At 42.9% G+C, this 27,969-nt stretch overlaps 1 long non-coding RNA gene across 3 annotated transcripts; it reads right to left on the bottom strand.

The window, feature by feature from the left end:
- Positions 1-914: 914 nt before the first annotated feature.
- On the bottom strand, positions 915-27,969 carry LOC137433783 (uncharacterized). Of its 3 annotated transcripts, none has more exons than XR_010985737.2 (4): positions 27,814-27,969; positions 22,602-22,858; positions 22,191-22,421; positions 915-1,521 (listed from the first exon to the last, which is right to left on the bottom strand). It is a non-coding gene; the product is annotated as an uncharacterized LOC137433783 (long non-coding RNA). The 3 variants fall into 3 exon arrangements; XR_013621641.1 differs by lacking the exon at positions 915-1,521 and adding an exon at positions 20,581-22,068 and having other exon boundaries at positions 27,814-27,962; XR_010985738.2 differs by lacking the exons at positions 915-1,521; positions 27,814-27,969 and adding an exon at positions 21,935-22,068 and having other exon boundaries at positions 22,602-23,331.

Here is a 27,969-nt window from a genome sequence, read left to right as displayed (position 1 = left end):
GTCATAAATATGACGTCATAGGTCATGTGACCTGGCGGCCATATTGGATTTTATGAAAACCTTAAAAATGGATCCCTGCCTTCATTTTTCGATCGATTCATTTTGAACTTTGATCACTTATAGTACGCCATGTGATTGGATGCATATCCTAATTATGACGTCATAGGTCAGGTGACATGGCGGGATGGACCGGTATGGTCCCCGGATCATACCGCCCTTGGCGCCCGTCAAAAATCGAAAGAGTATGGCATGGGCAACATCTGTGCCAAATTTGATGCTTTTGGAAGAATTTGAACCAAAATATCCCTAAGGGCCCTGACTATTAGATAATATAGGAGAATTAGAATATGATTAAGTATTTTTTCAAAAACTGGAAAAGGTAAATCAACCTCCTCATTATGATGTGGAAGCTCTTCAGAACAATGAATATTCAGCGGGTTCAAAAACCATAGCAGGTCTTAGTCCAACAGAAGAACCAGCACAGTTCTATCTTGTTAAAGAAAAGGTATTGATATTTAATGACAAATTTATGTTCTTAAGATCTGCCTGACCACCTATTAAATTAACCTCTAGATTAATGTTTCTTCTCACAAAAGATGGATACCATAGTTCAAGTTATTTTGATGAACCGTTGAATACACAAATTGAAGATGATACGGGATATATTGATTTACTAAACTCGCTTGATTATGGAGATGCTGCTGCTGGGAAATCTGGTTTGAAAAATGAAAAGGAGAAACATATTATTAAGGCTTTAAAAAGGCCTGGCTTAGCCTCGGGTTCGGGTGTTAGTTTTCTTCCAAATAACCCATCACAATTATTTAATAGGCTATTATTGCTGTTGGGTAGTGTTGAAGAATAATTTGCACTTGAAGTAATTGACAAACTCAAGAAACAAATGTCCAAACATGTCAGAAGATGATTGACAGATTTTTAATTCCCACGGAGGACCTCACTTAGGTTACAAGAAAGATATACGTCAAAAGACAAAGAACCCTTTGCATAAATCCCAATACAAGAAGAACACGCTTCAAAAGTCCCAACAAATCCAAACTCAAAATCCTGAAGCACAATTCTCAAGTAAAAATCCTGAAGCATTTGGTCCAGGGCAGCCTTCTTATACTTGTGGAGAACAAAGAGAGTGGGGCTGGGGGCTGATGGGAGAACAGAGGAAGGGGGAGGAGCATAGATTGGGGGATGAGAAAACTGATAAGAAGTTTGACAAAGTTCAACACTTTTGGCAAACTAAGAATGAAGGTAACAGCTTTTCGTGGTCTTTCGTGCCACCTCTTGGATTCTTCATGGTAAGGCAGGTCATTTGCTGAACATCTTGAAATGTGGGGAACACATTACACAGTTCGTTATCTCTTTAACTCAGCCCTGAATGTCCAAGTGCCTGATTTATATGTTGGTACAAGGCATCTGCCATGTCGCATCCTTCAGTACAAACAAGTTTATGGCTTTAAAGAAAACAACTTGGCTCTTTGATGAGGACCATCTGCGTTGTCAGCTCTCAGTTAGCTTGGGAAAGGTTGGGTCACAGAAAGTTTAACCTTTCAGTACTTTACACCTTATAGAAATAATGTTTGTATCTTGTTGTGTTTCAATACCTCACCATTTCGTCTCATTACTTTCACATGGCTTGTATCTAATTAATAGAGTATTAACTTCACTTTGTATGGCTTGAGAGAAAGTGTGTAATTGGCTTTCCTGGAGAAAAGGAATTTTATGACTTTGGTTGCCAGGTAACTATCTGTTCTCAAGAGGGAGGAAGGGTGCTTTGGATGCTTACAGATGTAAACACCTTTGCAATATAACTTGACAAACTACAATATATACTGATACAGACTTACTAACAATTAAAGAGTTTTGTTCTATAGGTTAAATCATTGAGTATGCGAGTTAAAGTTAAAATCATGAAAAGAAATATGAAATCAAAGGCAAAGTCTTTTGAAAAACAAAATATGCTTTGTGAAACTTTACTTATCGCTCACCAGGTGTGGATAAGAATGCAACACTGGCTTGACCTTCAAAACTTCTGATAAGTTTTCAGAAGTTTCCTGCAACTTAAAATGTTTCTCAAACTTCTATTGTATAGTGTTATCTAAATACAAAGCTTATTTGTTGAATATTGTTATGTCGGTGGGGTAGAGCAATATCTAGAGTCAGGTAGATCTGAATAGGTAACATGCTTCGTCTGTAGCGATAAGGAATCTGCCCTGTAATAAGTTCTGTGTGTTTAGTCCGGTTTGTCGGTTAAGGAGTATACCTGTGAACATACCAGGATGTTCGTGTGCTCGGTAGTTGTAGGGATTAAAGATAACAGCCCTTGTGTGTCACACCTGGTAATCAAACCTTTGTCCCTTATGGCAATGCATACCCATATAAACACTTAGATAGGCCCTTTAGCACACACAGTAATTAAATCCCCATCCCTTACAACGACTTTGGAAGAAGCCAGATCGGGGCACCGCCGGGTGGCCGCCGTCAGCTACACCAGGAGCTATGACCACGCCACAGGGAACGTGTGATTGGGGGGAAGGAGCTGGAAGGTTCGGTGGAAGGCAGTGGTTGGTGGCGCGCCAAGGCTGACGTCACCGCCCAGGTTATAAAAGGGCGCTGCATGACGAGGGACTTACTGGGACATGACTAGGGACTAGGGACATGACTAGGGACATGACTTTACATGACTATAAAAGGGCTCACTCACCACATTCAAAACATCACTCAAGACCCACCTGTTCAACACTGCATTCAACATTTAACCCACAGCATTTAATCCCTGACTATCTCTTCTCCTTCTCCTTCCTTTTGCTTTGATTATTTACCTGTTGATTTTTGTCTTTTTGCACTTGTTTTTTTGTACTCTGTCAAAGCGTCTTTGGGCTTCTTGAAAAGCGCTATATAAAATAAATGTATTATTATTATTATTATTATGACATTTCAGCAGCTCTAGCTCTAGCCCTTGCACTCTCTGCCTCTTGCGCTGCATGTCTCTGGAGCTCTTGGTTGTCTCTGGCTGTCTTGCGCTGCATGACATTTCAGCAGCTCTAGCTCTAGCTCTAGCCCTTGCACTCTCTGCCTCTTGCGCTGCATGTCTCTGGCTGTCTTGTGCTGCACGACATCTCTCTGTGCTTGAAGCTCTTGCGCTTCTTCTTGGTCTTGAGAGGTCCTGGTGGTCATTGGTTCACCATCTGCGTGGTGCGGGAGCGAGGCTCGGTGCTGTGAATGGGCGGGACCTCGTGTGCAAACGGCGAGGGCGTTGGCTCGGGGCCTAGTGAAGCGTGCGAGGCGGACGGAGGATTTTTCCGCACCGGAGTTTGGAGCCGTGTTGGACGATACACTGCAAGACGACGGACAGATAAGACCGCACCCTACATTCACAATTCCACGACGTGTTCTTTTATTAATTCATTTTCCCTTGTTCGTATTTGAAGTGAGGTGTGTGGGATCCCAATTTAGAAATTAGATCTATCGTCGCGTTTCCCTGTCCCGATCCTTATTGCAAAAAAACCCTTGTATTATTTTCCATTCCTTGCAAATCTTGTGTCCGTTTGAGTTCGCTCCCCTTCCACAGTTACGTGCTCCTGCTTCTTCCTCTTCTCTTCTTCTTCTTCCCACGTTTTATAGCCGAATCCGTGTTTGGTCGTCGCCTCAAGTAAATCCGTTTGGTCCATCCGCGGTCCCTGGTGTTAACCGGAGGGGTCCGCGCGACAATATAATGATTGTATATGTCATATAAAGAGTACATTTATTTGTTATGCAGATATTGATTGGAAGAAACTATTCGCTGGTATTTCATTCCAATCGCAAAACAGAGAAAGAGCTAAGTCGTGCCATGGGGTTGCCACGTCAACCATTTGCACAGGAGCCCTGCCTGCAGGCGCAGCCTGATTTACGATCTCACACTTAGGTTAAAAGAAAACTGCATATAGTTTGTAGATTTTTAAAACACACTTAAAACTGATTAATATATATATATTAATGAAGCTTGAATCAAGCAGTTAAAACTCAAGTGTTTGCAGCAAGCGGTTGAGGCTCAAGAAAGTCACTCGGTTCACAAATTAAGTATGCAAATAAGTAATTTCACTTCGACAGTAGTAAGAATGCTGGAAACAACAATTGTTTTAATGAAGCCTCAGCCATTTTAGACCAGTTGATGAATATGAAAACAATTAATAAATGTCAATACAAAGATATTTTATTACATATTAAATAAAATGAGAAGCACAATTCTTAGTTTTAATTTCACGACAAGTGATTACACAGCTTCATTCCCTTACCCACTACAACTTGACCCCGCAAAAAAATATGAGGCTTCTTTGTTGTCAATGCTGTGTGTGCTCTGTCCCCAAAATATTCCTACAGGTCACACAAGATCTGTCAGCAACCCTCTTCTGGTGAAAGTGCCAAAATCAAGACTCTCTGCTCACCTTCACTCCTTCATTCCTCTTTACTCCCGCCTCTGGAACAAACCCAACCACTTTCTTCAATCCCACTCCTCCTTCCAGGTCTCTAAAACAGCTGTTCACCACCATCTCTTATCTTGCCCCATCCAAAACCTTGATCTCTTCTACCCCCATTAATTCACCCCAGATCCACTTTTTTTTTTGGAAATACTGACTTCTTTCCTGGAAGTTCTAGCAGTGTCCATGTGTTTTATACCTCTCCCACCCTCCCCGTCCCACCCCGCCTTCCCATGCTTCCTCCCCCCAAGCCCTCTCCTTCCCACAGATCTTCCGATGTCCCTGTTCTCTGCTGTTGTACTTGTGTGCTTCCCTCTCTCTCTCCCCATCTTGTCTCCCGCTCCCTTTTTTTTTTTTTTTTTAATACAAGATCGAGGCTCGTGAAAGTGCGAACATTAATCACACAAAAAGTGAAACCGACACATAAAACATAAAAAACAAGGGGAGCGGTAGACAAGATGGGGAGAGAGGGCGAAGGACACAAACACAACATTTGAAAGCAGGGACATCTGGAGAAATGTGGGAGGGGGAGGGCTTGGGGAGAGGTGGGAGAGGTATAAAACATATGAACATTGTAAGGACTTCCAGGAAAGAAGTTGGAATTTCCAAAAAAAATAAAGTGTATCTGGGGTGAATTAGCAGGGGTAGAAAAGATCAAGGTTTTGGATGGGGGAAGATAAGAGATGGTGGTGAACAGCTGTTTTAAAGACCTGGAGGGAGGATTGGGATTGAAGGGAGTGGGGGAGTTTGTTCCAGAGGTGGGAGTAAAGAGGAATGAAGGAGTGAAGGTCAGCAGAGAGTCTTGATTTTGGCAGTTTAACCATAAGAGGGTTGCAGGCAGATCTTGTGTGACCTGAAGGAATATTGGGGGGACAGAGCACAGAGAGAGCTGGGGGAGCAAGGACGGAGAGGAGTCGGTAGAAGACAGAAAGACCACCAACCTGCCTGTGGTGAGTGAGTGAAAGGCCCTCGGAGTTAACTTCATCGCAGGAGGTTCCAATGATTCTGAAAGCTTTGGTTTCAACAGCGTGAAGCCGAGCTAGGTGTGAGGCAGGAGCACCAGCCCAGAGGGGGGGGAACAGTATTCCATTGAGCTGCGGATGAAAGCCTTGTATGTGGTGAGGAGCTCAGGTGTGCCAAGGAAGGACCTCACACGACGGAGGATGCCCAGTCGGCGACTGGCTTTGGAGGCCAGCTTGGAAATGTGGTTTTCCCAAGAAAGATCATGGCAGATAGTGAGACCCAAAAGCTTGAGCGACAGAACTTCTTGGAGAGGATTGTTGAGAAAGTAGATGGGAGGGTTTTCCAGTCGGTCCTTTCGGAGAGATATTGTAAGAGTGTGAGATTTGTCAGGATTGAAAGACATGTTCCACTTGTTTGACCAGTCTGTGATTTTGTCCAGGTCAGCAGAGAGTGAGGAGGCTGCAGACTGCCGATTTGAGGCATGAGGAATGGAGCGGCAGATAGTGGAGTCATCAGCAAAGAGATAGAGAGGATCTTCCAGAGTCGGAGAGATCATTGATGAAGACCAGAAATAGCATAGGGCCCAGAACACTACCTTGGGGAACTCCAGCCAGAACAGGAAGGGGAGATGAGAGAAACCCATTCAGGGCCACACGTTGCCGGCGACCAGAGAGGAAGTCCGCAAGCCATGAGTGGAGATTTCCATGGATACCATAGGAGGAGAGTTTGGTGAGCAGAGCTGAGTGCCAGACCGTATCGAAGGCACGTGATATGTCAAGTGAGACAGCTCTGATTTCCTGTTTGGCATTGAGGACCTCCATCCATTGTTGAGACAGCAGAAGCAGCATGTCCAGCATAGAATGACCTGGACTGAATCCAAATTGATGATCAGAGATCAAGCCATTGGAGAAGAGGAAGGATTTGATATCCGAAGCAATGATGGATTCCATGACTTTGATGATAATTGGAAGCAGGCTGATTGGTCTGTCGTTGCAAGGATCTGTTTTTGCCAATTTTGTGTGTAAAGCGGTAATGTTTGCCGATTTCCAAGATGCTAGCAGATGTCCTTGAGCAAAAGAGAGGGTGAAAAGAACAGAGAGAGGGTGAGATAGAGCGGCAGAGCAGGATTTTAGGACCTGTGGGCTTATACCGTCTGGTCCAGTTGCAGAATCAAAGTCGAGGTTTGACAAAAACTTCTCCACCTTGTCAGGAGAGAAGGACACAGAGTCCAGTAGCAGTTGAGTTCAACTGGGAAAGGTGGGAACAGTGAGAGATAGGTTTGGGACACAAGACTTTGAGGCAAACACAAAGTTGAGGCATTCGGCTTTGTCACGTGCGGTGTCAACTGTGTAGCCATTTGAGGTAAGGGAGGGGATGGAGGGGAACAAACACCAGAAATGGATTTGACCAGACACCACCAGGATTTGGAGGAAGGAGACAGGTTTGAGAGTTCATTCTTGAGTGTGGAGAGATAGTGCTTCCTGGCACTCCTGAGGGTAGACACACACTTGTTCCGAGCTTGGTGGAAGGAACTGAGATTGCCTTCAGTTGGATTTCCCTTCCAAGAGGCAAAGGCAAGTTGTTTCAGGGCAACTGCCTCACCACAAGATTCAGTGTACTATGGACGGGAGGGAGGGTAAGACAACTGAAGACGAGATGGGATAAATCTGTGCATGAGAGAGAGCAGTTTGATTTGGAAGAATTCCCAGGATCAGTTTATGTCAGAGGCAGTGGAGATGGGAGACCAGTCCAGATGATTGATGGCTGCTTGAAGACCGTGCCAGTCGGCCTGAGTGAAATGCCAGACTCGTCGGCGCTGAGGAGGCTCTCTGAGAATGGCCAAAGAGATGTCCACTTTAACAAGCACATGATCAGAAGAACCAATTGGAGCAGAAGAAGAGCAGCAGACATTTGCAGGGAAGTTAGTCATAACCAAGTCCAGAAGAGAAGATACTCCATTGACTGAGATCCGGGTTGGGAAATTTGACAGATTGTGTCAGTCCCAGTGAGTCACAGAAGTCCTTTGCTGAGGTGCCATGGCTGGTGAGAGATGAACCGACACCCAGCCAGCTGGCATGATGACAGTTGAAGTCGCCACATATGAGGAACAGAGAGTTTGGATGAGTTGATAGAAGTTGGTCCATGTTATCCGACAGCGAAATGTAAATGGAGTCATCACTGTTTGGAGGACGGTACAGAACACATATGAACAAAAGGTGGGAGCGGAGAGGAAGCCGTAGCCAGAGTTACTCCTGGGGGTGGGGTGGAGAGAGGGCAGTGCAAGGAGAATGAGGAAGAGAGTTTTTGATAAAGATAGCCACCCCACCACCAGGACGGGGCTCAGGTCTATCATACCGGAGGAGGGAGTAACCAGGAAGAAACCCTTTATTGTATGTTTTGTTTGTCTGATTGTTTTTGTTGTTTTTTTGTCATTGATGTTAGCTCTTGCATGAGCCTCGATCTTGTATTAACAAAAAAAAAACAAAAAAAAAAACATGGAAACTTATAATACCATGTTTATATCACAGAGAAAAACAACAAGTTTAGTTATGATTCGGGAAGTGGATATAAAACTATAACAGTTTCACCCGGAGCTTACAATATTTCCCAAATATCTTCTGAAATTGCCCGTCTTATGAAAGACAAAGGTGATGAACCGAAAAATATTGTAATAGATATTCAAAAACATACTTCAAAATTAACTATCAAACTTAAAAATAATTACAAAGTTGATTTCACGATTGATAATTCATTCAGAGAGCTATTTGGGTTTCTCTTCAAAAAAGATTGAAATAACGGGATGTTTTACAGTGATAATGTCATTCAAATATCCTCCGGTATAACATCGGTATTAATTCGTTGTGATTTGATTGATGGTGCTTATAACGATGGAATAAGAACAAATACAATATTTTCATTCAGCGTATACTCAACCCCGATGGGTTATAAATTCAATATGAAACCGAAAAATCCTGTCTATTTACCTGTGCCAGGAAAAACCATATACAGAGTAAATTTTAGGATAACCGATCAAGAGAATCATATGATTCCCCTTATGAAGAAATTGTATCCATCAGAATTCACCTACGTGAAGTTTTCCAATAAATAAATAATGGTTATTGTGAGGAAACACGAGTTGGTAAAATATAAAATAATTACAGGGGATGGGATGTTCCTTTCACCATACTATAAGGGTGAAGGTATGTTTCTTGGTAGAGGATACTATAAACCTCAGAGACAACAGGGTGTAGGACATCAATTTAGAAATAAAGGAGATGGGATAATTGATACTCTAATCTAATGGGTATTGGCTCAACCATTCTTAAGCAGAAAGACCTAATTGGTTCAACCACTTCTGCCATGGGAAATGTAGCGGGTGCTATAAAGAGTACAAAAGACGCTCATAAGGAGTCTCATAAATTACAAGCAATCAAAGAAATTATTAAGCAAGGCAAAACTCAACTATCTTGACAAGAACGACAAAAAATCATTCAAATACTTGGGTCAGGGTTTCAAAAGTTTGAACAACTTTTTTACTAAATAAATACAAGTATGGAAGCAATTGATAGTATCTATGATTTGGATGATACGATTATTTCAAACTCTACTAAAAAGTAAGACTATTTTATGGTAAATGCTATTACGGGAACAGACTGGAATACAAATGGAACAAAAAGTTTTGAAATAAATAATCAACAAACTTCCTTGAATCTAGCTGATAGTTTCTTGTTGTGTAAATTTAAATTCACTATGACTGCGAATAACACTAATGCTACACTCGTAAATGATTTCTTCTGGAAAATGTTTGATAGTGTCCATTTGTATATTGGAACACAAGAGGTTGAAGTGGTTGATTATGTCTCTGCTACATCTGAAATGATGAAATTTACAATATATTCATTTCGTGATAGAATGGGTAAGGGAGCTGTTGAAGGTTTTATTCCTGATATGTCAACGGGAACAAACACAGACCCTGGTTATAATGAAAGAAAGTCAATGTATAACGATGATACAAAAGCAGACAATATTTTTACTGTAGCAGTTCCCCTTAAGGGTATATTTGGATTTTGTGATTATGATAAAGTTTTATATGGACTTAAAATTAGATTTTAACTAAAAAGGAATGATAATGCAAATAGATTGCTTTTTGGGGCTGAAAATGCTTTCGCGGCTCAGAATAAATTTGTTATTAATGAGATGTGTTGGTATATTAGCAAATATACTCCTAATCTTAAAACAGAAGAGATGTTGAATAAAAGACTTAACTCAAAGAAACCACTAAATGTATCATACCTTAAAAGAAGATGCCAACAAGTTAAACTGAATCAAACAACTTTCACTTGGAATTTGGGTGTTCTGGAAGGAAAGCCACGATACCTATGGCTCATTTTTAAGAAACACGATGGAGATGAAGGTACTGATAATAATAGTGCGCTGAGTGATAATGCTAAGGTGAAACAACTTCGGGTTTCTCTAGATGGAACATTTTACCCACGAGATAGATTGGAAATTGATTGGGGGGAAAATGATTATACGGAGGCCTACAAGTCTTACCAAAAAGTGTGTGAAAGCAACGGTAATAAAGATCTCATTTTGGATATGGTTGCGTTTCAAAAACTTTAAACAATCTACGCAATTGACCTGAGTTCTCAAAAAAAACTATAAAGTCTAATAGAGTGCATACTTCCCTATGCATTGAAAGAGGGGAGAGTGAAGAATTTAATACATATTGTTTGCTTTTGTAAGAAACAGAATTGCAGATTGATACAGATAATGGTGGTATGATTAATATCACATAGATTTTTCTAATAAATAAATGAGTAGTAAAGTATCAACTGATGTATATGTTAATAAAATTAAAATCAATCTTGATAAACTATTGTCTTGTATTCAAAATCAAAAGCCTTGTACGATTAGCGTTCATGCAATTCAAAGAAAAGGAGCAGTAAGAATTGATGTTTTGCTCACAAGAGAGCAGGTGAAAACACTAAATTATACTGGCTCACTTAAATTTTAAAAACCAAAACCTATGTTAAAGAAATATTCAATAATTGAAATGAGAGAAGGATTTCTCCCATTTCTAATTCCTTTATTTGCTGGTTTAAGTGCGGCGGGAGCATTGACGGGTGGTATTTCAGCAGCGGTAAAAACTGCTAACGAAAGGAAGGCACAACTAAAAGCTCAAAAATAATTGGAAATACATAACAAGGAGTTGGAAAAACAAATTCGTGGAAGTGGTGTAATTGTAGATTTTGCTGAAAAGCTTGAAAGCCTACCTGATAAAGCGAGATTGTTAGTTGGAGATATGCTTTCTTCTATCACACAGGCAGGTGTAAAACTAACTAAAAGGGGTAATGGGTTATATCTTTCTCATAAATAAATGGATAAATGGTTTAAACAACTTGGAAAGAATACAACATCAAATATAGAACTTGCTAAATATTGTAAAAAACTAAAAATTGATAATGTGGTTATTTGTATGAGAGATGAATTAACAAAGTTGTCTAAAAATACAAAGAATATTATTATGAATTTAGAAGATAATAATGGGTAATGGTTCTCATTGGGTTTGTATTTATAATAGCCAGGAAAAAAATCATTTTGATAGTTATGGTCTTCCACCACCCCTTGAAGTAATAAAATTATTACAGAATGGTGTTTATCAAAGATTTCAAGTCCAAGACATTAATTCTAAATGTTGTGGTCAATTATATTTATATGTATTATTTCAACTCAACAATAATGAAAATTTTTATGATGTCATTTTAAATCTAATATAAATGACTTATGTTAGAAAAGATGGTTCTAACTCTAGAGTATCCTGGAGAGTTGGATATTGATTTATCAAATTATTGTTATGTCGGGGGGTAAAGGAATATCTAGAGCCAGGTAGATCTGTATAGGTAGGTATTCGACTGTCGCGATAGGGAATCAACCCTGTAATAAGTTCTGTGTTTTAGGTGGTTTGTCGGGATAAGAGTATACCTGTGAACATACAAGGATGTTCGGGTGATAAATAGTGTAGGGACTAAGATAAACCCCTGTGTGTCAGACCTGGAAATCATTCCTTTGTCCCTTATGGCAACGCACTCCTATAAACACTTAGATAGGCCCTTTAGTGCACACATTAATTAATTCCCTTCCCTTACAAAGACTGTGGAAGACAAACAGGCAGAAAGCCAGGACGGGGCGCCGCCGATGGGGCCGCAGCCAGCCACACCACCAGCTGGCCTAGCAACCAGCTTCGTGGCAAGGCTGGGAGCCACGCCCAGGACTGTTAATTGGGCAGGGGAGGGGCGAGCAACACCAGGGCGGGAGGCACTCGGCCAATGAGAGGGCACCAGCTAAAGAGAAGATTGGAGAAGGTGGACGAAGGTGATAAAAGGGCGCGCTGCACGACACTTTTGCTCTTGGCTCTGGGTTTTCATAGCATGCAGTCGCATTTGCTCTCCTTTGGCCCTCTGTCTCTTTTGGCCCGTTCTCCTTTGCTGGTCTCTTGACGCTGCACGACATCTTTTGGTCTCTGCGCTTCTCTTCTTTGTGGTGACGGTTCGCTCTTGGTGTGGAGTGGTGGTTGGAGCGGTGCTCGGCCCTTCGCGGTGCTGTTGGTGCAGGGAGCGAGTGTTGGTGCTGAGCGGGCAGGACCTTGTGGTGTGCAGCGGAGCGAGTCGCATCGGGGCCTGGTGAAGCGTACTAGCGGACGAAGGGTTTCCTCGCGCCGGAGCTTGGAGCCGCGTGTGGGCAAGACGACGAACAGATAAGGCCGTACCCCACATTCCCTGAACATAATGAACGTTTTATTTTCCTAAATTCATTTTCCCTCGTCTATCTGAAATCTGTGTGTGGGGACGTCCCGATTAGGACATTTATTACTGGCGTGTGCTTTTCCTGTCCCGCTATCCTTGTGAATAAACCCTAGTATTATTTTTCTGTATATATCTGAACGCAGTTTCCGTGTGGTTTATTTAACAGGTAAGACTGCAGGGATCTTGCGCCGCCCCTCCATCCCGCGCAATTTTGTGTATCTTTCCGCCATTGAGTTTTCGCCTCAAGAGCTAAGGCCTTCGCAATCGGCTTCCGTGACCGTCTGATTTTAATCAAAGGCGGCCACACGACATTATTATACAAAGGCACAGGCTGAACGACAAAAATATAATTTAACAAAAAAACATTAATATGAAGAATACTTATAAATTAATCAATTATTATCAAAGCCCCACAGATGCCAATGACTTAGTTAGATTAAATGATTTATCACAATATATATATCTTTAAATAAAATGTCTATATATTCAAAAGATGTAGAAAGATCTCGCGAGATCTTGGAGAAGATCTCGGAAGATCTCGCGAGATCTTGGAGACGGCGGCAGGGATTTTCGAAGCTCCACACGGTCTCCACGTTTTTCGAAGTTAAGTCTGTTCACAATTGTATTTTGTCGAAACTGTATTTATCTTTCGGTGTGTGAAGTTATTGTGTGCAACTTTGGTTGTTTCTCGGTGTTTATCTTTCATAAATTGATCGTCTGTTTGCCGTGTCGCGAGCAAGGCCTTGTACAGTGTGCACTGTACAACCTTGAGGCTTTGTTTTTCTCTCAGTGGTCCGTCGTTTGTGATCCAATAACTTTCGTTCTCTGTATTCCCAGTCTTTTCACCCATTGCCTACTTCCTTGTGTAAATCTCAACTCAAAAAAAAAAAAAAAAAAAAAAAACATTTCCTTCTCTGTTCTCATTCGTTTATTCATTCTTATTCGTTCGTTCGTTCTTCGACCACGTGTTTCTCCCCCATTTCCCCAGATAGTTTTCACTCATTAACCTTCAATGTTTACACTTTCCCCTCAAGTTATGTATTCCGTCATATTTTATAACACCTTTTTCTTCTTCTTCTTTAAAAGGCTGCTTTCGACTTGCTCACCAAATCAATTCATCCCAAAAAAAATATCCATCTCCTATAGTGCCTTTGTTCTACATTCCCTAAACTCTCCTGCACTCCATCCTCCATCCAGCGTCCTTAAACGTATTTTTAACTCGAAGGTCACAAGAAACTCATTTTGCAATAAATGTTCGTTTCCCATAAATCGTACACTTTCAAAAATCCAATCTCACCCCTCCCCTCCAAATCTTCCCCATAACCCCTCCCCTCCAAATCTTCCCCATCACCCCTCCCCTCCAAATCTTCCCCATCACCCATCCCTTTCAAATCTCCCCCCTTGCCCCCTCCCTCCTAAACGACTCCCTCACCCCTCCCCGCCAAGACGCCCCCTCGCCCCTCCCCTCCTAGACTCCTGCCTCACCCCTCCCCTCCAAATCTCCCCCATATCCCATCCCTTTCAAATCCCTCCCCTTGTCCCTTCCCTCCCAAACTCCCCCCTCACCCCTCCCCTTCAAATCTCCCCACCCTCATTGCTTCTCAATTTACCCCCGCTCACTCCCCCTCCTCAAAGCGTCCTCCCCGCTTCTTCCCCCTTCAAACTCTCACCTCCATCTCCCCCAACCTTCTGCCTCGCTCTTCCCCCTCCTCAAATAACACCTCATTGTGGCTCACCCAATCACCATCAAACCTTTTGTCCGCCCCATCCTTCCCTTTCTCCGAGCTATTCTGAAATCTCTGACACACCTTCAACAGCTCTCCCTACCTCTTCCACCTCTTCCACATCTTACCCTACCCCTCCTCCCCCCTGTTCTGTATCTGATGCTCCCCCTTCCTCTTCATTAACGGTATGGACCTCAAACATCCGGGGCCTTCGTTCAAACTTAACTGATCTCTCCATACAGGTTGCTTCTGTCAAACCAGACGTGATCTGCTTAACAGAAACTTTCCTCCTTTATGATGTCTCTGATTCCATAGTATCTCTCCCGGGCTACTCCCTCCTCCGGTATGATAGACCTGAGCCTCGTCCTGGAGGCGGGGTTGCTATCTTTATCAAAAACTCTCTTCCTCACTCGCCCTGCACTGCACTCTCTCCACCTCACCCCCAGGAATACCTCTGGCTACGGCTTCCCCTTCGCTCCCACCTCTTGTTCATATGTGTGTTGTACCGTCCACCAAACAGTGATGACTCCATCTACATCTCGCTGTCTGATGATATGGACCAACTTCTATCTACTCATCCCAACTCTCTCTTCCTCATATGTGGTGATTTCAACTGTCATCATGCCAGTTGGCTGGGTGTGGGTACCTCTCTCACCAGCCATGGCTCCTCAGCAAAGGACTTCTGCGACTCACTGGGACTGACACAATCTGTCAATTTCCCGACCCGGATCTCAGTCAACGGAACATCTTCTCTTCTGGACTTGGTTATGACTAACTTCCCTGAAAATGTCTGCTGCTCTTCTTCTGCTCCGATCGGATCATCTGATCATGTCCTTGTTAAAGTGGACATCTCTCTGACCATCCTCAGGGAGCCTGCTCAGCGTCGACGAGTCTGGCATTTCACTCAGGCCAACTGGCACGGTCTTCAAGCAGCCATCAATCATCTGGACTGGTCTCCCATCTCTACCACCTCTGACATCAACTCATCCTGGGAATTCTTCCAAAGTAAATTGCTCTCTCTCATGCACAGATTTATCCCATCTCGTCTTCAGTTGTCATACCCTTCCTCCCGTCCATGGTACACGGAATCTTGTGGTGAGGCTGTTGCCCAGAAACAACTTGCCTTCGTCTCCTGGAAAGCAAATCCAACGGAAGGAAATCTCATTTCCTTTCACAAAACCCGAAACAAGTGTGTGTCCACCCTCAGGAGAGCCAGGAAACAATATCTCTCCGTTCTCAAGACCGAACTCTCTTATCTGTCTCCCTCTTCCAAATCCTGGTGGCGTCTGGTCAAATCCGTTTCTGGTGTTTGTTCCCCCTCCATCCCCTCCCTTACCTCAAACGGCTACACAGCTGACTCCGCACGTGAAAAAGCTGAATGCCTCAACTCTGTGTTTGCCTCTAAATCTTGTGTCCCAAACCCATCCCTCTCTGTACCCACCATACCCAGTCGTACCCTGCTGCTCCTGGACTCCGTGTACTTTCCTCCTGACAAGGTGGAAAAGTTTCTGTCAACCCTCGACTCTGATTCTGCAACTGGACCCGACGGCATCAGCCCACGGGTCCTAAAATCCTGCTCTGCTGCTCTATCTCACCCTCTCTCTGTTCTCTTCACCCTCTCTTTTGCTCAAGGTCAACTGCCATCTGCTTGGAAATCAGCCAACATCACCGCTTTGCACAAAAAAGGTGCAAAAACAGATCCTAGCAACTACAGACCAATCAGCCTTCTCCCAATTATCAGCAAAGTCATGGAATCCATCATTGCTTCTGATATGAAATCTTTCCTCTTCTCCAATGGCTTGATCTCTGATCATCAATTTGGTTTCAGACCAGGTCACTCTACTCTGGACATGCTGCTTCTGCTGTCTCAACAATGGATGGAGGTCCTCAATGCCAAACAGGAAATTAGAGCTGTCTCCCTCGACATATCACGTGCCTTCGACACGGTCTGGCACCCCGCTCTGCTCACCAAACTCTCCTCCTTTGGTATCCATGGAAATCTCCACGCATGGCTGGCGGACTTCCTCTCTAGTCGTCGTCAACGTGTGGCCCTGAATGGGTTTCTCTCATCTCCTCTTCCTGTTCAGGCTGGAGTTCCCCAAGGCAGTGTTCTGGGCCCCGTGCTTTTTCTGGTCTTCATCAATGATCTCTCTGACTCTCTCGAAAATCCTCTCTATCTCTTTGCTGATGACTCCACTCTCTGCCGCTCCATTCCTCTTCCCTCAGATCGGCAGTCTGCTGCCTCCTCACTCTGAAGACCTGGACAAAATCACAGACTGGTCAAACAAGTGGAACATGTCTTTCAATCCTGACAAATCTCACACTCTTACTATGTCTCTCCGAAAAGATCGACTGGACAACCCTCCCATCTACTTTCTCAACAATCCTCTCCAAGAAGTTCTGTCGCTCAAGATTTTGGGTCTCACTATCTGCCATGATCTTTCTTGGGAAAACCACATTTCCAAGCTGGCCTCCAAAGCCAGTCGCCGACTGGGCATCCTCCGTCGTGCGAAGTCCTTCCTCGGCACACCTGAGCTCCTCACCACATACAAGGCTTTCATCCGCAGCTCAATTGAATACTGTTCTCCCCTATGGGCCGGTGCTCCTGCCTCACACCTAGCTCGGCTTCACGCTGTTGAAACCAAAGCTTTCAGAATTATTGGAATCTCCCGCGATGAAGCTATCTCTGAGGGCCTTTCACTCACTCACCGCAGGCAGGTAGGTGGTCTTTCTGTCTTCTACCGACTCCTCTCCGGCCTTGCACCCCCAGCTCTCTCTGTGCTCTGTCCCCCAAATATTCCTACAGGTCGCACAAGATCTGCCAGCAACCCTCTGATGGTTAAACTGCCGAAATCTCGGCTCTCCGCTCACCTTCACTCTTTCATTCCTCTTTTCTCCCGCCTCTGGAACAAACTCCCTCACTCCCTTCAATCCCACTCCTCCCTCCAGGTCTTTAAAACAGCTGTTCACCACCATCTCTTATCTTCCCCCATCCAAAACCTTGATCTTTTCTACCCCCGCTAATTCACCCCAGATCCACCTTGTTTGAAATTCCAACTTCTTTCCTGGAAGTCCTGGCAGTGTCCATATGTTTTATACCTCTCCCACTGTCCCCTTCCCACGCCCCCCCCCCCCAAAGCCCTCGCCCTCTCTCAGATCTCTCGATGTCTCCATGTCTCTCGGTCCCTGCTCTCAAATGTTGTGTTTGTGTCCTTCCCCCTCTCTCCCCATCTTGTCTACCGCTCCCTATGTTATATGTTTTATGTGTCGGTTTGTCTTTCTGTGTGATTAATGTTCGCTCTTTCACGAGCCTCGATATTGTATACAAAAAAAAAAAAAAAAAAAAAAAAAAAAAAAAGTTTAATACATCCCCAGGTCATACACAATTCACAGTTCCAATTAAAATTAACTTTTATAAAGAAGGACTTATAGTTTTTATGAGAATAGAACATTGGGGGTATGATATGTCTGACTTAGGGTACAACTGGTCTTTTTCAATAACCCTACAAGACATACAATAATTAAATCAATCACGTAAAGAAGAATATTATCTACTTGGTGAGGATAATGATATGTGGAACCACTGTTAGTTATCAACAAATAAAGGAATTTAATAAAGCTAAAATCAACAACAGTTTTGCCCTAGTTTATTTAATGAAAACACAAAGAACAGGATTTTTTATAGTAAGCCAGGGAATACAAATTGATTTAACAACAGGATGATGGGGAGGTATTACCTGTCATCATATTAATCTCTCATATATTTCTGATACATAAATGACAACAAGAAGACTTCAAGAATATTATCATTTCTATATCCAAGCATACCTACAAGAAAAGGGTATTCAGTAGTTTAATAAATATGTTATACAACATAAGAATGGGAGTTTTTCAATAAAAGATTGGCTTTATACTAATGTTAATAAACCTACAAATGTAGATTTAATTAAAATGTTAAATAATGAAAAGGTTTTAAAGTTTATAAAATATAAAGCTCTTTTAGAAATTCAGAAGAAATTTTATTGGTTTCCTGTTGTAAAAAAAAATTATTTTGGATACAGGAATATCAAGAAATCCAGATGAATATATGTTTGATATTCTATGGGGAGAAGGTTCACAGATAGTATGGGATGAGGAAGGAGTTGAAGAAGAGAGGGAGGAAAGGGAGAAAAGAGAGAAGGAGGAAAGGGAGAAAAAAAGGAGGAGGAAAGGGAGAAAAAAAGGAGGAGGAAAGGGAGAAAAGAGAGAAAGAGGAGAGAGAGAGAGAAAAAGGAGAGAGAGAGAGAAAAAGGAGAAGGAGGCAAGGGAGAAAAGAGAGGAGGAGAGGGAGAAAGAGAGAGGGAGGAGAGGGAGAAAAGAGAGAGGGAGGAAAAATATGGAAACCAGTGAGATTTATAAAAGATTGACGGTATTACAGAAAATAAATCAAACTCAACGCACTGAGGAGGAAAATAATGAAATTAAAAGTCGAATGGAAATATTATTTTCAAGATTAACTATTTCATCAATTTCAGGGAGAAGATTTACACGAAAAAGTGGGGATAAAGAAGAAGAAGGAAAAGATTATGTAGTTGCTGATGTTGGTGTTATTGACTTTCGTTAAAGTTTAACATATATTTTTTTTTCCTAAACAAATGGAGGAGATAGTGAAGGCTTTCCTAAGGATTCTTTATGTTTTAAAAATCAAGATAGAAATGTGTATGTTGGAAACCAAAAAGGTTTTCGCACTCTGTATGAATTTTTCTCATAAATAAATTAGTTATTGTGTTAAGTGTAAAAAGAAAACTAATACTAAAAATATATCGTATGTTAAAAGTAAAAATAATAGAGTTTATCAAACGGGGACATGTATAGGGTGTGGCTCTAAAAAGTGTCAATTCATTTCCAAGCATAAAAGTGGGGGAGATATACAAAAGTTTTTGTCAGGGAGTAAATTTACAACAACTGGAATTACAGGGGAATTACACCTCTTTCTGTGGTCCAGAAACAAACTTGGATAAAAGATTAGATGAGGCTGACAATCCTAAACCTTGGTCTAAACCTCTAAATAGGGTTGACGAAGTGTGTATGAAACATGATATTGCTTATGGTAATAGCACTACGTTGACTGAAAAACATAGAGCCGACAGAGAAATGTTGTATAATTTGTCTGATATGAAATCCAATGTTGAGAGAGAAAGTTGATAGGTTTATTGTGAAAAAATTGATAAGTGCTAAATTGAGACGGGCTTGGTTATCAAAAAAACTATAAAGCACTAAAGATGTCATCAAGACTGAGGAGCTTTTGGCTAATTAATTACATAGACCAGTAATCACAAAGTTTAAAAGAAGGAAGGTTTATTCTAAAGGGGTTGATCACATCTGGTCTGCCGATTAAATTGAACTAAATAATGATAAGGGATACAAGTATATTAAGGGATACAAGTATATTCGTCTTAAGGGATACAAGTGATAATGGATACAAGGGATACAAGTATACTAGTGATGTGATATACTAGTGATAAGTGATATACTAGTGATAAGTGATATACTAGTGATACAAGTATACTAGTGATAAGTGATACAAGTGATAAGGGATACAAGTATACTCGTCTTCACGCTGTTGAAACCAAAGCATTCAGAATCATTGGACTCTCACGCGATGAAGCTAACTCCAAGGGCCTCTCACTCACTCACCGCAGGCAGGTTGGTGGTCTTTCCGTCTTCTACCGACTCCTCTCTGGCCTTGCCCCCCCAGCTCTCTCTGGGCTCTGTCCCCCAAATATTCCTACAGGTCGCACAAGATCTGCCTGCAACCCTCTTATGGTTAAACTGCCAAAATCAAGACTCTCTGCTCACTTTCACTCCTTCATTCCTCTTTTCTCCCACCTCTGGAACAAACTCCCTCACTCTGTTCAAGCCCACTCCTCCCTCCAGGTCTTTAAAACAGCTGTTCACCACCATCTCTTATCTTCCCCCATCCAAAACCTTGATCTTTTCTGCCCCCGCTAATTTTACCCCAAATCCACATTTTTGAAATACCAACTTCTGTCCTGGAAGTCCTTAGTGTCCTTGTGTTTTATACTTCCCCCTCCCCCCCCCCCCCCATTCCCACGCCTCCTCCCCCCAAGCCCTCTCCCTCCCACACATCTCCCGATGTCCCTGCTCTCAAATGTTGTGTTTCTGTGCTTCCCCTTCTCTCCCCATCTTGTCTACCGCTCCCTCTTTTTATATATTTTGTTTGTCTGTTTGATTTGTTTGTGAAATAAATGTTAGCTCTTTCACGAGCCTCGATTCTGTATACAAAAAAAAGTATGCTTTAACCGTTATTGATTTGAGGAGTGGGTTGTTCTGTGATATACTAGTGGGTTGTTCTGCATGGGTTGTTCCTTTAAAAAACAAAAGGGGTAATACTCTTATGTTAGCTTTCAGTGGAATATTTAGTAAAAGCAAAAGGAAACCAGAGAAGTTATGGACTGATGAGGGAACAGATTTCTATGACAAGACATTTATAAAATTTCTTAAAGATAATGGTATTGCATTATATAGCACCTTTAATAAAGGAAAGGCAGTTGTTATTAAGCATTTTTATCGTACTTTGAAAGAGAGTTTATATTTAAATAAAAATATCACACAACTCGGTTCTCAAAAATGGGTATCTTTAATTCAGGATATTGTTGATAATGACAATAATACAGTTCATTCATCAATAAAATCAAAACTATCAGAAACATTTACAAAATTAGAATATGAAAAGGAAATTAATTTGAGAAAACCCAAATTCAAAGTTGGTGATATTGTAAGAATATACAGATGGAAAAGCCATTTTGAGAAAGGTTATACAAAGAGATGGATTAATGAACTTTTTAAAATTGTTCATGTAATGGATACATTTCCTTGGACCTACACATTATATGATATGAATGGGGAAGAAATCTTGGGTTCATTTTATTCACAGGAATTACAAAAGACACAAATAAGCAGATAATGCCCTTGAAAGCAATGGGTTGGCGCTTCACAATCCTCTACTATACACCGCTATGGATACTCGAAGGCCAGGTCCGGGGTGTATAGAAGGGGGCATCTGCTGAGGTATTAAAAATAATAAATAAACAATATATGTAATGGGGGATGTTAGATCTGTGAACCCCAAACACAGAATCCTCAAGGAATAATCAGTCAAGGCTTAACTTCTGCACACAGATCAGAAGGTGGATCAGACTCGGCAACGGTTGCTCGAGTGAGATGTGCATGGAAGAAGTTTCGGGAACTGAGTGGCGTGCTGATGAGGAGGAGAGTGTCGCTGAAGCTGAAGGGAAAGGTGTATGCTGTATGTGTGAGAAGTGTTATGATTTATGGGAGCGAGACATGGGTAATGAACGTAGAGCAGCAACGAAGGCTGGAAAGGGTGGAAATGCGAATGGTTCGATGGATGTGCGGAGTATCGTTGAGAGAGAGAGGAAGACAAATGATGAATTGCGAAAGATGATGGGAATATTGCCTGTGATTGATGCTGTGAAGAGGAACAGGTTGAGATGGTTTGGTCATGTATTGAGGAAGGATGAAAGTGACTGGTTGAGAAGAGTGATGGAAGTTAATGTAGAAGGAAGTAGAGGACGGGGAAGACCGAGAAAGACTTGGCTAAAGATGGTGGAAGAAGAAATGCGGGCAAGGGGGTTAACAAGGAGAGATGCAGAAAATAGGGCAAAATGGAGAAGATTGTCATGGGGACCGCAAGGCTAACCCCCGCTCTAGCAGGGAACATGGCCTTAAAATGCATGTTGTTGTTGTTGTTGCTTAACTTCTGCACACAATTTTGTTTGTTAGTGTGTGTGAGTGAGTAATAATAATATACCAACCCTAACCCAACCCTAACCCTAACCAAACCCAACCCTAACCCTCGCATACAAAATCCCAACCCCAACCCTAACCCAACCCCAACCCTCACATTCAAAATCCTAACCCCAACCCTAAACCAACAGAATCTTTTTTTTTTGAATACGTAATTTCAATAATTTTTTCCCCCTCTTCTTTCAATTCTGTCTTTCAAGGCTTTCAAGTTTGAAGAAGTAGAAATGGGGAGGAATAATAATTTTCCAGTATTTTCTTCCTCAAACTTTCTTGATATTGCTGAAATATATGTAAAAAAAAATAATAAATAAATATATATATATTATATATATATTACTTATCTAATATTGAATTAAATAACATATATATAATTCAATTTACTTTCAATCAACTGAACTTACCTTAAATTAAGCGCCATGAAAGAAAGAACATTGTTCATTGCTTTAGAATCCAAAGAGTCTCCAAGATGGACCCCACAGGTAGAGCCTCCAAGGTAAAACTCTTTGGTTGGGTCATCAGGGTAGAACTCATTCTGTGAGTCTTGGTTGCTCAAAAGGTCTTCAAACAAATCAATCATTTCACCCCAAGTTGTGGTAAAAGCAGTTTTCATTTTGTATCTCAGATACAATTTCCTGTGAAAGAAAATAACAATGTATTAATTTAAAACAAAATTATTATATGTATAAATCAAACTTTTTTGAAAAAAGAAAAAAAAAAGGAAAAAAAAGGAAATACCTTCAATAACTAAATAAATAACTAAAATAAATAAAACAAATCAATAAATAAATCAACAAACAAACAAACACTCTTACCTCCATTGATTGATAAGAGGTTTGAATCCAGTTCATCAATTTGAAGGTTGAGCTCCACACAGGTGGTGGGGTCCCAAGGGAGACCAAAGTCGTCCCATTCGAGTTCTGCACAGTAGTCCATTCTCAAGAGAAGCAGGAGGGTGTTCAAATTTAGCCTGTGCTTCAACCCTTTATATAAGAATGTTGGATGTGGTTTCCTTTGGAAATTCCCTGGGAAAATTTCCAGGCAAGTCTGGGCATGCCTGGGTAAGGCTTAGCTGAAAATGGTGTAAGAGTGAGAGGGGTTTATAAAAGTGGGTGACGCTTATATAAAGTGGGTGGGGCTTAGTAAAAGTAGGCAGGGCTTAGGAAAATACTGGACGGGGCTTAGGAAAAAAAAAGATATGTGGCTCAGGAGGGGGTCAGACAAGGTCATTACGAGAGGTTTATCATTTGATGTTAGCTGAACAGCGACATCCAGAGTCAAATTCTAATATAATATTTTCCAATATTCTATATGGTGATTCCTGTGCTAAAAGGATGGATCTTATCAGAGAGATAAAACATGATCAGATATTCGTTGGGTCTCTGTACGAGTATAATAAAAAAATGGGGAGAGTTAATAAGTTAAAAGAGAGAGAAAAAGAGTGTAATTTTTCAAAAGAGGGGGTGTGAGTCAATAAGTTTCCATAATTTTCCATAATTTTCCCCACTGACTTCAATGTTAAATTTTACATGTCCTAGAACCCCCATTGTCCTTCTACTGGGCATCCACTGTCGTGCGAAGTCCTGTCTTGGCACACCTGAGCTTCTCACCACATACAAAACTTTCATCCGCAGCTCAATGGAGTACTGTTCTCTCCCCTGGGCTGGTGCTCCTACCTCACACCTAGCTCAGCTTCACACTGTAGAAACCAAAGCTTTTAGAATCATTGGAATCTCCCGCAATGAAGCCGATTCTCAGGGCCTCTCACTCTTTCACCGCAGGCAGGTTGGTGGCCTTTCTGTATTTTACTGACTCCTCTCTGGCCTAGCACCTGATGCTCTGTCTCCCAAATATTCCTGCAGGACGCACAATATCTGCCAGCAACCCTCTTCTGGTGAAACTGCCAAAATCAAGACTCTGCTCACCTTCACTCTCTCATTCCTCTTTTCTCCCGCCTCTGGAACAAATTCCCTCACACTCTTCAATCACTCTCCTCCCTCCAGGTCTTTAAAACAGCAGTTCACCACCATCTCTTATCTTCCCCCATCCAAAACCTTCATCTTTTCTACCACCGTTAACACATCCCAAATCCACCTTTTTCAAATTACGTTTTCTTCCCTGAAAGTCCTAGTAGTGTCCATCTTGTTTATCCTGTGTATCCCGCCCTAGCCCTCTCCCTTCCACAGATCTCCTGATGTCCCTGTTCTCCACTATCATTGTGCTTCCCTCTCTCTCCCCCTATTGTCTCCCACTCCATTTATTATTTTTTTCATGTGTGTTCCTGTTTATGTTTATGCTTTTATGTGTTATGTGTTAGCTCTTACATGAGCCTCAACATCGTATACAAAAAAAAAAAAAAGGATTTCAAAAGATGGTAGGAAACCGAGCCAGATGGACAAGTGTAGATTCTGCAGGAAAGAAAGAGAAAGAAAGTACTAGTCACCTGCTCTCAGAATGTACTAGTCATCAGAACAACTGTACACACAATGGCACAACAAAGTATGTAAAGTAATTCATTGGCATATCTGTAAAAATCTAAATATTCCAGTACCAGAAAACACATAGAAACACAAACCAAGAACAATAATTGAAAATGAGGACATCATGCTCACATACGACCTGATGATTCCATCGAGCGTGAACATAGAAAACAAAGCATTGGGTCCGGACATTGTACTCAGGAACAACAAGGAAACAATAGCATTGATGATTGAGATATCAATACCCAGCGATTATGGCCTAGAGAATGCAGAAATCAAGAAAATAACCAAATACTAGGACCTCAAAAATGAAGTCAAGAGATCTTGGAAGCTGAAGAGCATCGAAATTGTACCAGTGGTAATTGGAGCAACAGGAATGATAAAGAAGAACCTCATTGAGATTTAAAAAACCAGCCCCGGGAATATTACCACAAATGAACTACAACTGGAGACAATCCGGGGTTCAGTGACGATCCTGAAAAGAGCCCGTGGAACAAAACTCTGAAAAAGTTGAACAGCTTGGTCCATGAACTGTGATCCCTTACAGAAGAGGAGGTGGATATTTTGGGTCCTGGGAGGACTCCGTTCCACCTCCTGAAACCCGCAAATGGAGATAACAACCAACGACGCATACGCGCACACACACACACACACACACACACACACACACACACACACACACACACACACACACACACACACACACACACACACACACACACACACACACACACACACACACACACACACACCTAACACTTTGAACATGAAAACATGCACAGACATAAGACATACAAGGAAGGGAGTGGGAGACAAGAGGGGTAGGGAGAGGAAAGCACAACAACAGTAGAGAACAGGGACATCGGTAGATCTGTGGAAGGGTGAGGGCTGGGGGAGGAGAGAGTGGTACACGGTATAAAGCAAATGAACACTACTAGAAATTTCAGGAAAGAAGTTGGGGATTGAAAGAGGCGGATTTGGGGTGTTTTAACGGGGCTAGAAAAGATCAAGGCTTTGGATGGGGGAAGCAGATTGCATCGTAAGCCCTTCACGTCAGCATTTTCCACTGACTCCCCTTCATGCCTCCCCTGAAATCTTCTTGTGCTCCCCTTCAGGGGCAGCCCCACACCCAGTTTAAGAAACACCACCCTAGACACTATTTCCTGAGGCTGCACCTAAGTTGTTCCCCATTCACCCTGCATGTTCAGCCACATGCCTTCCGTGGTCTCTGCCCGGAAGTGCCATCTCTGTTCCCCGGACTCTCTTCCAGGCCAGTGCCGGCTCCACTCCCTGGGCTCTCTTCCCGGCCAGTGCCAGCTCCATTAAACGTAATCTCCATTCAATCAGTGGCAGCTCCGTTCCACATGCTCCCAGTGCGAGTTCCTCTCCCAGTGCTGTCTGCCCAATCAGTGGCAGCTCTGCCCCCAAGTTCTGTATCAGCTAGAGCCAGCTCTGCTCCCCATGCTCTCTGCCCTGCCAATGCTAGCTCCGCTCCCCATGCTCTCTGCCCTGCCAATGCTAGCTCCGCTACCTGTGCTCTCTGCCCAGTCAATGCCAGCTCCACAACCTGTGCTCTCTGCCCAGCCAATGCCGCTTCCACTCCACAGGTTCTTTGCCCAGCCAATGCTAACTCTGCCTCACATGCCTTCTGCCTGGAGAGTGCCAGGTCCTCTCCCCATGCTCTCTGCCCTGATAGTGCCAACTCTGCCACCCGTGCTCTCTGCGCAATCAATGCCAATTCCACTCCCAATGCTCGATGCCCAGCCAGTGCAAACTCTGCTCCCCATGCTCTCTGCCCAGCCACTGCCAACTGCGTTCCCATTGATCGCTGCCCGGCCAGTGCCAGTTCTGCTCCCCATGCTCTCTGCCTTGCTAATGCCAGGTCCACTCGCCGTGCTCTCTGCCTAGCCAATGCCAACTCCGCTCCTCGTGCTCTTTGCCCAGCCAGCACCAGCTCCGCTCCCCGCACTCTCTGCCCAGCCAGTGCAATGCCCGCTCGTCGTGCTCTCTGCCCAGCCAGTTGCAGCTCTGCGTGCAGAACTCCTACCTGGCCAGTGCAACGATTGCTCCCCATGTTCTCTACTCATGCAGTAACAAGTCCTCTCTTTGTGCTCTCTGCCTGGAAAGTGCCAGGTCAGCTCTGCTCCCCGTGCTCCTGCCTGGCAAGTACCAGGTCTGCTCGCCGTGTCCTCCGCTCCCAGCGTTCCTGTCTGGTCAAGCAACCACCATTCCTGCTCTCAGCTCAGTGAAAGCAGTTCACCTTTCCCTCATCATAGCCCGTCTCGTGTTAAAAAAAACATGGCCCGTATTCCCGAACTGGCAAACACACAATCCCACTTTTACTGTGAGCCCATTTATTCACCCTTTTTTATTTTTGGCTATAACCCATGCCCATGCACTCGACTCTCCACACCCAATGTTGTGCTTATACATCAATTCAGAAACGTTATGAATACCGCTTGCGCTGAAATGAGTGATTCTGAAAACATTTGATTCAGTTTAGGTGGGTCGGTACTCCTTCAATAGCTGAAAAATACCAGTCGGTACTATATATATTAGGCCTCATGTTCAAACTCTTTGGGGTTTGTAGTCAATACCTAGCACTGTCGATCATAAAATATGATATAACGGACATTTACATTGTTGTTTATTTATACTACATCCCGATATGATCAATCACCAAACCGAATTCTGCTCGGCCAATGTGCTAATAGCTCCTCGGTTACTAGGCAACGCATGATGTATGTTAATATAATAAATAAATAACACACACACACACACACACACAGACAGACACACACACAGACACACACACACCACACAGACAGACACACACACACCACAAGCGTGCGCACACACACCACAAGCGCGCGCGCACACACACACACACACCAGACACCACACACGCCACACACGCGCCTCACACACCAGACACCACACGCGCCTCACACACCACACACGCGCCTCACACACCACACACGCGTCTCACCCACACACGCGCCTCACCCACACACGCGCCTCACCCACACACGCGCCTCACCCACACACGCGCCTCACACACACACGCGCCTCACACACACACGCGCCTCACACACACACACACACACACACACACACGCGGCGCCACACACACACACACACGCGGCGCCACACACACACACACACACACACACCACACACCACACACACACACACACACACCACACACACCACACACACCACCCACACACACACACACACACACACACACACACACACACACACACACACACACACACAAACCTCCCCTGTCTGCCGTTCCTTTTATTCTGTTATATCCTGACCCGTTCTATGACATAGAGGTGGATATAGACTATGTACATAGACTATGTACTCGCTCTTCCACGAGCCTCGACTTTGTATGCAAAAAAACCCTTAACAAAAATGCTTCATAACATTAACCGTTCGGTTTGCCCAAGGCCACCGGCTTATTAATCCTCACGGATAAAAACTAAAACAATCTTTAAATATTCACGAAAATCGCCATCGAGCAGCACTCACTCATCACCTGTTCAAGCAATCGAATGATCAATGAATGTTTCTTTCCATCAAATTCATTTTCTAAACCTCCCTCAGCTTTCCTATTATATCACACTTTCCTATTCGCAGCGAATCGCTCAACGCGCCGTGACGTACATGTGTCGTCATTACGTCCGTACAGAGC

The sequence above is a fragment of the Myxine glutinosa genome, unplaced genomic scaffold, assembly GCF_964187855.1.
Source record: "Myxine glutinosa unplaced genomic scaffold, kmMyxGlut1.1 SCAFFOLD_1657, whole genome shotgun sequence".
NCBI classification, from domain to species: domain Eukaryota; kingdom Metazoa; phylum Chordata; class Myxini; order Myxiniformes; family Myxinidae; genus Myxine; species Myxine glutinosa.
Note: the sequence above shows the minus strand (reverse complement) of the source record. Positions and strands in the feature narration are given on the sequence as shown.